Raw genomic sequence first — 13,043 nt, 5'->3', positions numbered from 1 at the left:
AGTGGTGGCCCACAAGAGGGAATAATAAACTCTGCCATTTACAGAGGACAAGTCATGGCAACTTCACAGAAGTTAAGGTTGAGGTACAACTGGTCTTACATGTAAGCAGTTTTTCAGGTAAAGGAAATAATAGCAACTACTCCAAAGTTCATGCTTTAACCCCATAAACAGGGTTGGAGCCATTGCAGGACAGCAGTGAAGCATACAGAAAGAGTCCTCAAACAGCTGGTCTGTGTTACACCCTAATGACAATCAGGCTATATTTAGATCTTTACCATTTACAGTGCACTTTTCCATTGAATCCTCACCCCAGCACTGAGTCTCAGTATATTGAATCAATGTGTAAAGAACTCATACAACTCAATAGTTAAAAAAATAAATAAATAGCCCAATTAAAAATGGGCAAAAGAATTCAGCAGACATTTTTCAAAAAAAGACATACAAATAGCCAAGAGGTATATGAAAAGGTGCTGGACATCACCAATCATCAGGGAAATACAAATCAAAACCGTAATAAAATGTCACCTTACACCTGTTAGGATAGCTTCTACCAAAAAAGACAGGAGACAACAAGTGGTGTTGAGGGTATGGAGAAAGGGAACCCTTGTGCATTGTTGGTGGAAGGTAAATTGGTACAGTCATTATAGAAAACAGTACAGAAGTTCCTTGAAAAATTAAAAATAGATCTACCATATGATCCAGCAATCACTTCTGGGTATATATCCAAGGAAACAAATCAGTATCTCAAGAAGATATCTGCAATCCCAAGTTCATTGAAGCATTTTTCACAATAGCCAAGATATTGAACCAACATAAGTGCCCATCGTCTGATAAATGGATATATATGTGATATATATCCATTTATACATACATATACATACACACAACACACACACATATATATACTCAATACACTGCATGTATTGAGTATATATATGAATATTACTCATCCATTGGGAAAGAAGGAAATTCTACCATTTGAAAAAACATGAGTAAACGAGAGAACATTATGCTAAGTGAAATCAGCCAGACAGGGAAAGACAAATACTGGATGATCTCACTTATATGCAGAAACTTTAAAAAAAAGGTCAAATTTATAGAAACATAGAATGAGAGCTACCAGGGGCTAGGGCATGAGGGATATGGGAAAATGCTTGTCAAAGGGTACAAGCCTTCAGTTACAAGATGTATAAGTTCTGGGGATCTAAGGTACAGCATGGTGACTATAGTTAATAATATACTGTATACTTGAAATCTTCTAATACAGTACATCTTAAGCATTCTCACCATACATGCAAAAAAGGTAACTACATGAGGTGATGGATGTGTTAATTAACCTGATTGTGGTAATCATTTCACAGAGCATACATACACCAAATGATCACACTGTATGCTATAAATATATACAATTTAATTTGTCAATGATACCTGGAAAAGCTGAAAAGAAATTTTTAAGCTATATCAGGTTTTACCAAAGAAATTAAAGAATGATTAGTTATCCCTATAACCTTTTAAATAGAGAGCACTGAGGCCTGTTACCTGCTGTTTATCTGCTTCTTAATTTTTGTATATTCTAGTCACTTGCCTGTGTAGTCTAATTTTTAGCAAATACCTATGGTGAGTCCACTACATTAGGCACACTAAGGGGATAAAATAACTAAAGTCATTATCCCTGCACTAGAATCATTTATCATTTAGTAGAAGAGAGATGATATATCAATACAAAACAAATAGAATCAATAATAAGAGCAGATATATTCAATTAACAGATTCAGCAGAACCAAGTAGGGTTAACCTGGAATAATATCACCAAGAAATCAAAACTTGACTTGGTAACATTTACTTATCCATCTCTCATTTATAAGTTAATGAAGGCATTTTTAGAGTTAGTCTCTAGAATAAAAAAGACCCAGCATCTCTGTCACTCACTAGCTCTTAGAAGTTGAGAAAGTTATTCAAGCTAGCTGTACCTCAGTTTCCTCCTTTGTAAAATAAGGGTAATAACACCTCATCAGGTGAAGATTAAAAGAGCTAATACAAATAAAATACTTAGCATAATGTCTGGCACAATATAAGCCATTATTATTCATCAAATATTTATGGGGGATTTAATAGGTACCAGAGACTCACATTATGCCAAGAATACAAAGATGACTCAAAGAACATTGGACTGCTAAACCACCTGCAAATAATTCTACCAAGGTGATGTTTAAAGCAGACATAACTTCTACATTCAGGTTTCTATGATTTGAAAGCTAATCATGAATTCCGCCAAATTCTTTAAGTGTTAAGAATAAGAACGATTTGATGTTGCGAGGGCAAGTAAAAGAACAGCCTTAAATTAGACCTTTTCAAAAAGAAGAATTAGCCTCCTTGTTCTTATTAAAGATATAAAGTAAACTCCCATGCCACTCATAAAGAAATCTCTCATAACCGGTAGCTCCTAGCACCTAGAAAATTATTGTTTAGAGTTTAGACTGTTCAAGCAAGACTAGTCCTTGTAAAGATACATTGACCATAAAACAGGAAGCCACCTTGAACTGAAAAACAATTGCCTTAACTGTTTATATGCTACACAGTTCTTTCCTGTATAAGCAAATTACATTGTGCAAAACTAAAAGATACTCCCTTACTAGAAAAACAAAACAAAACCCAAGTATGGTATATGCTAAACTTATATCTATATGTCTTTCTCTGTATAGTGAATGTCCTTTGTTGTTTTCATTTACATAAAATCACTAGAAAAGTACATATAAGACAAAACTAACATAACCTATAATAGATTTCTGTGCCAATATAAGGAATTTAAAGCATTATGTATGTCAACATAGGAAAACTGAGCTGAGAATTTTCTGAAAGATACGTTCCTTATCTATCCTCTCAAGACCTATCCTAAAACTGCCAACCAAAACCTTTAGCAGGAGAGGTCAGTATTTTTTTTCCTACAATAAGTGTATTTTTTACTGAGGTATAAATTGACATACAATATTATATTAGTTTCAGGTGTGCAACATAGTGATTCAACATTTGTATACATTGATAAATGATCACCATAAGAAGTCTAGTTACTATTTATCACCATACAAAGTTAATATAATATTATTGACTTTATACTCCATGTTGTACTTTACAACCCCATGACATTTATTTTATAACTGGAAGTTTGTACTTGTCACCCATTTCACCCTACCTGGCCCCCCACCACTAACTCCCACTAACCCCCCTCTCCTCTGGCAACCACCAATCTCTTCTCTGTATATATAAGTCTGGGTTGTGTTTAGTTTTGATTGTTTGTTTGTTTTTAGATTCCACATAAAAGGCAAATCATGCAGTATCTGTCTTCCTCTGTCTGACTTATTTCACTTAGCATAATATCCTCAAGGTCCATCCATGTTGTCACAAATGGCAAGATTTCATTCTGTTTTATGGCTGAGTAGTATGCCATTGCATATATATCTTTTTTAACCATTCATCTGTCAATGAACACTTAGGTTTCTTCCGTAGCTTGGCTGTTGTAAATAATACTACAATAAACATAGGGGTGCATATACCTTTTTTTTTTTTTTTTTTTTTTTTTTGTGGTACGCGGACCTCTCACTGTTGTGGCCTCTCCTATTGCAGAGCACAGGCTCCAGATGCACAGGCCCAGCTGCCATGGCTCACGGGCCCAGCCGCTCTGCGGCATGTGGGATCCTCCCGGAAGGGGGCACAAACCTGTGTCCCCTGCATCGGCAGGCAGACTCTCAACCACTGCGCCACCAGGGAAGCCCACATATACCTTTTTGAATTAGTGTTTTTGTTTTCTTCCAAAAAATATCCAGGAGTGGAATTGCTGGATCATATGGTAGTTCTATTTCTAAATGTTTTGAGGAATGTCCATACTATTTTCCATAGGGGCTGCACCAATTTATATTCTCACCAACAGTATATGAGGGCTCCCTTTTCTCCACATGCTTACCAACATTGGTTATTTCTTGTCTTTTTTATAATAGTTATCCTGACAGGTATGAGGTGGTATCTCACTGTGGTTTCAATTTGCATTTTCCTGATAATTAGTAATGCTGTGCAGCTTGCCACATGCCTGTTGGCCATCTGTAGGTCTTTTTTGGGAAAATGTCTATTCAGATCCTCTGCCCACTTTTTAAACAGATTGTTTGGGGATTTTTGGTGTTAATGATATGCATGAGTTCTTTATATACTTTGGATATTAACCCTTTATCAGATATATGATTTGCACATGTCTTCTCCCATTCAGTAGGTTGCCTTCTCATTTTGTTGATGGTTTCCTTCCTTCACTGTGCAGAAGCTTTTTAGTTTGACGTAGTCCCATTTGTTTATTTTTGCTTTTGTCTCCCTTGCTTTGGGAGTCAGATCTGAAAAAACATCACTAAGACTGATGTCAAGGAGCTCACCACCTATGTTTTCTTCTAGGATTTTTAGGGTTTCAGGTCTTACATTCAAGTCTTTAATTCATTTTGACTTAATATATGTGTATGGTATAAGACAGTTGTCCACTTTCATTCTTTTTTTTTTTTCACTTTCATTCTTTTGCATGTTGCTGTCCATTTTCCTAACACCATTTATTAAAGAAACTGTCCTTTTGAGGGGTCAGTATTTTTAACAATACTCCCAGATATCATTATAAACAAGCATAGATTATTACTGAATCACAAATATTTATTGGATGAGTATAAAAATAATAAGTAACTAATGCTTATTACCACATATTATTTAGAGGCACTTCGCTCTACCTTTTACATGTATTAACTCATTTCATCCTTATAATCATCATGTGAGCTGGGTTCTATTATTATCCATACTTTACAGATGTGAAAACAGGCACTGAAATAACTTTCCCGAGGCCGTAAAGTGAACTACAGTTTCTTCATTTGTTAGTAGTAATGAAACTAACATGCTAACTGTGCTTTACCACTTACAGTGAGATCTTAAACATATTTTTCTATCTAGTCCCCAAATCACCCTAAGGTCAGTAATGAAGTTATTATCATGTTTGTTTCACAAATGAAGTCAATTCAGAAATGTCATAACTAGAGTTCAAAGCCAGGTCTTCTGACCATGTTCTCATTTTCTTCACACTCTGGTTTGAAAAGTTCCTTTCACTTTCAGTGTTCTATAATCGTATGAAATTGCAGAACTCTTTTCACATATAAATACAGATACAGCTTATATAGCACTTATTTTTATGTCAAGCCCTTTTCTGAGTACATTACATATATTTTAACTCATTTAATTCTCACAGTTCCAAGAGTCGGTAGTATTACTATCCGTACTTTATAGATGAGGAAACTGAGGAAATGAGAGGTAAATCATTTGTTCAGCAAAGTATTTGCAGCAGCAAATAGTAAAGCTAGGATTCAAACCCAATTAGCTGGACAGAGAGACTGTCCTCTTAAACATTACATGGCCCCCATGTATGATTACATTACATGGACTCATATAAAAAGTCAATCTTAAACGCTTCTTTTTAAAAAGAAATACTACATAATGTTTGAAACAGCATTTCTGACTTAAAATACCATTTAGAAGGTGAGGTAAATAAATAAATCAATAAATACTTATTGAACGTTTGCTTTGGGCAAGCATTATATTAAGCACTGCCTAGAATATAAACAAATGTAAGCTGTATCCCTGGTCTCAAAAGGAGTTTAGTCTAGTTGTTGAGAATAGGCCTACATGTATAAAGTAAGTCTTCAACAAAATTGGGACAATCAGTCTTTATTGATTCAGGTATAGTGTAAATATCATATGTGTAACAGATAATAAATGCTATAGAAAACTACTAAGAAATGGAATAAAACCTAAACAAAATAAACCATGAACAGGGAAGTCCTACAGCAGCTTAAACCAAAATGAAAATAAAGATGATTTCTTATGAAAATAGCATCATTTTCATAAAGAAATACAAAAAGCAGGATTTAGCAAGAGATTTACCCTAAACCTCATCAACCCTTTCAAAAATATTATATTATTCTGTATTTTAGACCAATATTTGGAGCAACAGAGAAAGAATAAGAGGTGAAAAATGTCTGACATTTTTTTTAAAGACTTAAGTTATTTTAAACACCTGATTACTGAAGAACTGTCTGCAGAATTTAATGAAATGCTTTGCTAAATACTAGATAACACAATATGCTTGCTTCTTTCTTTCTTTTTTTCTTTCTTTCTTTGGCTTAAACAATTTATTTCTCACAGTTCTGAGATTGGAGAAATCCAAGATCAAGGCACCAACAGTTTCAGTGTCTGGAGAGAACTTCCTGGTTCATAGGCCATTGCCTTCTTGCTGTGTCCTCACATGGTGGAAGGAGCAAGGGAGCTTTCTGAAGTCTCTTTCCTAAGGTCACTAATCTCAATCATGAGAGCTCTACCTTCATGACCTCTAGAAGACCCACCTCTTAATACCATCATTTTGGGGATCAGGATTTCAACATTCAAATTTGGGGGGAAACAAACATTCAGCCCATAATATCAAGTGAGTCAGATACAAAACAAATGTGGGAACTACTGAATTCTACTCTAAACCCTTGCTAATCAAAGTGTGGTCCACTAACAGCATTCATGTCACCTGGGAATTTATTTGAAATTTTAAATCTCAGGCCCCACCCCACATAACTTAATCTGCACTTTTACAAGATCCTAGATGATTCATATGAACTTTTAAGTTTGAGAAGCAGGCACTGATCCAAACCATTGTGTTCCTAGACCCACAGTATCAGCATTACCCAAGAACTTGCTTGAAATGCAAATTATCTGGCTCCACCCCACACCTATTGAATCAGAACCCCTCTGGGGATGGGCCTAGTTGCTGCATTATTTCTTGACGAGATCAGCACTTTATGTCTGTGATATAGGTGATAATATAATGTACTGTGCAATGTCCAAAGAAAACGTGCAACCTTAGCTTATTCCTTCCTTTCTGTGTCAGGCATTTAAGAGCACCTGCCTCCTCTTCCAGTGTCCTACCCTTGATGGAGTTTGCAGTATCTACAGTATTTACATTATAAATACAAGGTCCACTAGGAACAAAAATAAAGGCAGAGTAGCAATTGGATCACTGAACATCATTAGTAAGTGATGTTCATTTTGATATTAATGAATATCCTAATTATTCATCTTGATATTAATGTTAATTGTGCTGCTGGTTAATTATATTTGAATAAGAAATCAAAAACACACAGAGAAAAAACAATCTAACCACACTGAGAAAAAAAATGAAATAAATCACACTTGGGCATGGAAATTCATTGTAAAGGGGTAGAAGCTTATAGGAGAAACTTCTGTGTCAGGAGGCAAATAATCTGCCAGAGTCTTTTACACTGAAGGACTTATTTTCTTATAAGAAACATTTCAGAACCACATACCATTATGTAGGTGCTAACTATAGAAATGTGAAAAAAAGACATAGTCCTTGACATTTAGGTTCATATTTATCGAGAAAAACAAGCACAATAAAGAGATAATTACAATACACTGTGTTAACCATTGTAATGGAGATTGGTCCCATCTCTGGGAACATGTAAGAATTCTGGAAGAAGCAACTAACCCTCTGGAGAAATTAGGGAAGGCAGAAATGAAGAGATGACTATACATGGCATACTGAGGCTTGAATAAAAAATGACCACACAAGGAGGAGGAAGGCAGGAAAAATAAAGCCCTAGAATAATTACACCAGACTTTTTTTCTACAAAGGAGAAAGTTTATTGCCAAATGACCAAAATGAGTGAGCTTTTCTTCTTAATAAGAAAAATTTCCTGTGAAGGGCTGATTAATTTTATCTAATTTGCTAAAACAGCTTCTGCATTTGGAAAAATCTTAAACCGGTCTCTCAGGCTCTTTAAATTAGTCAAAAATCTAGTGTGTCAGGAAATGGAAAGGATGCTATCCTCCTGACCACTCCCACCACCGCCCGACCACTCCCACCACCGCCCTCCACTTGTAAAAACACTCTGTAGGTAAAATTCACAAACGGATTGATAAGATAAAATTTACTGATTCTTTGCCAGAAATTATCTGCAGCAAGCATATTCAATGCTATTCTTTATTGTAATGCAAGTCACAACTCCACCCTCGCTGCAAGAACTACTGCATTTGAACCAGTCAGAATCTCATTTTTTGGACAAACAATAGCACCAACGATCCTCAGAAGAGGATTGTAGTTTTCCTAACAAGGAAGAGCAAAGGTCTCTTTGAAACAGAATGGCATATTTAATCAAAATGGTTCACACTCTGCAAAAGCAAAGGAGGTTGGCAAGCATGAAAAGGTCCTCTTTGGCAGTGACCTTAAAGAAAACCAATATTGAAGAACAGGACCAGACTGTAATTCCCTGAAGACAGCCCCTCAACTCTATAATATGCAAATTCCCTGTGGACATACTGAAGTTACCAGGCATCCCTCCATCAAATGTATATTAATGAGTCTTGCAAAGATTCTCAAACTCTGAGCATTAGTCCCCTGAGTAAATCTGGCTGGGCAGCTAGTGTCACGTAGGATATTTATTAAACCCATTTTCAACCAACCACATGGTATTACTGTTGCCAAAAATAGACGACCCAGTGATTTAACAGAATATAAGATACGTTGGTTTTTTTTCTTCTCTGTCTTTCCAACTACCCCTGGGGTCCTGTTTTGAGAGTAAGTTAAATAAGGACAAACAATTTAAACAATACTTTCTGTGGTTTCAGAAACTACTCAAGGAAAGTGGTCTAAGAGACAGATGACAAGGTGACAATCCACTTCTAAAAAACATGAAGAAAAATTCCTGGGAAACCATATTTTAAGTTTAACTCTTTGCCAATGGCAAATGCATTTCAACAGTAATTTAGTTGAAGAATATGGATTGTCTGCTGCATTTCACAGTTCTTATTTATTACAAGGCAAATCACAACTTCCTCTTAATTTGGGGGTAGTGCCACATTCAGAACTATTAGGAATTTATTTTCTTCATATATAATAAGGTAGGTCTCTTCTGAACATATCCCACCTCTCCCTGTTACCAAACCATCAGATAGATTAAAAAATTTTTTTTATAAAAGGCCACTTGCCTTAAAGTGAGATGATTCCTTGATCTCTTCCAAATCCATCCTATGGAATACAATAGAAATTATCATGTCTTTAGTTTGAGATTTGAACTTCAAATTTTTGAGACATGAGGAAAAAAATGCCATTTTTAAAGCAGTAAATAGCTTTTCTCATTTTCTAGATATTAAGGATTTGATTCACCTCCAAGACAAGACTAGATCTTTGTTTTAGGGTAAGACAATTTAACACATAATTTGGCTGGGCAAAATAAACAAAGAACCCATAATGGCATAGGAATGTGTGAGATATTGAGGTGCTTAAGTGCTCCTCATGAAATGTCAATGGCTATGTGTTCATTGCTGGTGATAATTATAAATATCCAGAATGTGTTTCTTCTTCAGGATGCTGTTTTTCCTTTCAGAGAGCCTGAAAAGTTGGGCCTGAACTTAGTAGGAAGTGGCAGGATCTCTTCAAGGCATTCTAATTGAAAGGAAGTAGACTCGTCTCTACAACAGGGTAGAAAGACAGAAACTAAAAGATAAATGACCAGCAGGAGTCTTCTTATGGAGAGTCTTGGTTATGAGGTTGGAAGCCATTATGTATAGTAGAGTAGCTAGTTTTAAATTACTTTTCTTCACTGTTGTTCCAGTTACTATGACCACATAACAAATTACCCCCAAACTCAGTGGCAAGAAACAAACCACTTATTTTGTTCACAGTTTTATAGGTGAAGAATTCAAATAGGGCACAATAGAAATAACTTGTCTACACTTTACGATGGCTTAGGTCTCAGATGGAAGACTCAAAGACAGGGGACTGAAATCATCTAAAGTCTGGCATGCTTACAATGTCAGGCATTTGGTGCCTGCTGTTGGCTAGCAGTTTCTCCTCTCCAATGGCCTCTCCATGAAGTCTCTCCACATGGTAGCTTCAAGGTCACAGGACTTCATTCACAGCAGTTCATGACTCCAAAGGCACATGTCCTGAGAGAAAGATATAAGGAGAAACAGAGAGAGACCTTATCAACCTCTATGACTTAACTTCAGAATATCATCATTTCTATTGCATTCTAAGGTGATTAGAAGCAAGTCACAAAGAAGGATTCATATTCAAGGGGAACAAACGTATGGCCCCCACCTCTTGATGGAAGAGTACGTCCACATCGCTATAGTGGACACGCTCTAAGGGGAGCCCAGTGAGACATGCACTAGTTTAATTCCCTCCCCTTGAGTTAACCTTACAACTGTGCTTCTAACCAATAGAATGTCACTCCTTTGATTAGATTATGTTACAAGGTAACAACAGTGCTACGTTGCTGCACAGGAAGTATTGCTTAAATATGCTATGGTCAAAATGTTTGTGTTCGCCCCAAATTCATACCTTGAAGCTCAAACTCACATTGTGATGGTATTTGGGAGGTAATTACATATTAGGGTAGGGCCCTCATGATGGGATTAGTATTCTTATGAGAAGAGACATCAGAGAGCTTGCTCTTTCTCTCTCTGTTATGTGAGGGCACAGCAAGAAGGTGGTCACCTGCAAGCCAGGAAAAGAGTCCTCACCAGACATGACCATGCTGGCACCCTTACCCTGGACTTTTAGCCTGCAGATTAGTGAGAAATTCAAATCTTTTTTCATTCCAACATGTTTTTATATTCATCAATAAACAGTTAATAGTCACCTACTGTGTTTTAGGCTAAAAGTACATAGACAAAGCCATCCTTAACGGAGAAATCAAATATGATCAACAAGCATATGGATTTTTCACAGTTCCCATTATTCTACTCAGGCAATTTTTTTATTGCCTTAAAACACATAAAAAATACTGCCTTCATATTTTATCTTTTGGGGAAACATAATAATGTTTATGATAACAATAATAAAAATATCTAGGGACTTCTCTGATGGTGCAATGGTTAAGACTCAGCGTTTCCAGTGTTTCCACTGCAAGGGGCGCAGGTTCGATCCCTGGCCAGAGAACTAAGATCCCACATGCCACACGGTGCATCCAAAAGAAATTTTTTTAAAAAAAAAATATATGTATATATATATATATATATATATATATATATATATATATATATATATACTATATATGTATATATAGCTAACGTTATTGACTATCTTTTAAGTGCCACATGCTGTGCTAAAATTATATTCATTACATCTTTTAATTTTCACAATGCTTCAAGGTAGATACTATTATTATCCCAATTTTACTAGTGAGAAAATTGAGAATTAGAGATGCAAAGGTGGCTTAAGGTAACACAGTAAGTGGTAGAGGTAGGACAGTTGATATACAGTTAGAATATGAAAATGCCTTTTTATACTCAGAATCATGCAAATTAATAAAAGATCTTAAAAGTCATTTAATCTCACTACCTTTCAAAGGATTCCTTGGCAAGGAGGAAATACTCAATTAACATAGATGTGGATTCAGAATTCTAGCCTCACAGTGTGATACACCACATCAACAAATTGAATAAAAAACATATGATCACCTAAATAGATACAGAAAAAGTTTCTGACAAAATTCAACACCCATTTATGATAACTCTCCAGAAAGTGGGCATAGAGGGAACATACCTAAACATAATAAAGACCATATACAACAAACCTATAGTTAACATCATACTCATGGCGAAAAGTTGAAAGCATTTCCTGTAAGACCAGGAAAAAGACAAGGATGTCCACTCTCACCATTTTTATTCAACATAGCTTTGGAAGTCCTAGCCATGGCAATCAGAGAAGAAAAAGAATAAAAAGGAATCCAAATTGGAAAAGAGTTAGTAAAACTGTCACCGTTTGCAAATGACATGATACTATACATAGAAAATCCTAAAGACACTACCAGAAAACTACTAGAGCTCATCAATGAATTTGGTAAAGATGCAGGATACAAAATTAACACACAGAAATCTGTTGCATTTCTGTACAATAACAACAAAAGATCAGAAAGAGAAATTATAGAAACAATCCCATCTATCATCACATCAAAAAGAATAAAATACCTAGGAATAAATGTACCAAAGGAGAAAAACGACCTGTACTCTGAAAACTATATGATGCTGATGAAAGAAACTGAAGATGACACAAACAGATGGAAAGATATACCATGTTCTTGGATTAGAAGAATCAATATTGTCAAAATGACTGTACTACCTAAGGTAATCTACAGATGCAGTGCAATCCCTATCAACTTACCAATGGCATTTTTCACAGAACCAGAACAAAAAAAAATGTTAAAATTTGTGTGGAGACACAAAAGACTCCAAATAGACAAAGCAATCTTGAGAAAGAAAAACAGAGCTGCAGGAATCAGGCTCCCTGACTTCAGACTATACTACAAAGCTATAGTTATAAAAATAGTATGGAATTGGCACAAAAACAGAAATACAGATCAAAAGAACAAGATAGAGGGCTTCCCTGGTGGTGCAGTGGTTGAGAGTCCACCTGCCGATGCAGGGGATGCAGGTTCGTGCCCCGGTCCGGGAAGATCCCACATGCCGTGGAGTGGCTGGGTCTGTGATCCATGGCCGTTGAGCCTGCGCGTCCAGAGCCTGTGCTCTGCAATAGGAGAGGCCATAACAGTGAGAGGCCCACGTACAGCAAAAAAAAAAAAAAGAACAAGATAGAAAGCCCAGAAATAAACCTACACACCTATGGTCCATTAACCTATGACAAAGGAGGCGAGACTATATAATGGAGGAAAGACAATCTCTTCAATAAATGGTGCTGGTAAAACTGGACAGCTACATGTAAAAAAAATGAAATCAGAAGACTCCCTAACACCATACACAAAAAAATAGACTCAAAATGGCTTAAGAATTAAATGTAAGGCTGGACACTATTAAAATCTTAGAGGAAAACATAGGCAGAACACTCTCTGACATAAATCGCAGCAATATCTTTTTCAATCTATCTCTCAGAGTAATGGAAATAAAAACAAACAAACAAACAAACAAAAAAAAAAGGGACCTAATTGAACTCAAAAGCTTTTGCACAG

The 13,043-nt window shown here is 35.9% G+C and overlaps 1 long non-coding RNA gene across 1 annotated transcript in view; it reads right to left on the bottom strand.

The window, feature by feature from the left end:
• Positions 1-9,057: 9,057 nt before the first annotated feature.
• The window catches only part of LOC113624351 (uncharacterized), a 131,838-nt gene continuing 127,852 nt past the window's right edge, over positions 9,058-13,043 (bottom strand). Inside the window, exons 2-3 of the long non-coding RNA XR_003434312.1 lie at positions 9,884-10,020; positions 9,058-9,100 (exon numbers count right to left, since the gene is read on the bottom strand). This is a non-coding gene — a long non-coding RNA (uncharacterized LOC113624351). The remainder of the gene's footprint in view (positions 9,101-9,883; positions 10,021-13,043) is intronic.

The sequence above is a fragment of the Aethalodelphis obliquidens genome, unplaced genomic scaffold (genome assembly GCF_003676395.1).
Source record: "Aethalodelphis obliquidens isolate GAN/ISIS:26980383/991018 unplaced genomic scaffold, ASM367639v1 scaffold13, whole genome shotgun sequence".
In the NCBI taxonomy this organism is placed as follows: domain Eukaryota; kingdom Metazoa; phylum Chordata; class Mammalia; order Artiodactyla; family Delphinidae; genus Aethalodelphis; species Aethalodelphis obliquidens.
This window is presented reverse-complemented; position numbering and strand designations above follow the sequence as displayed.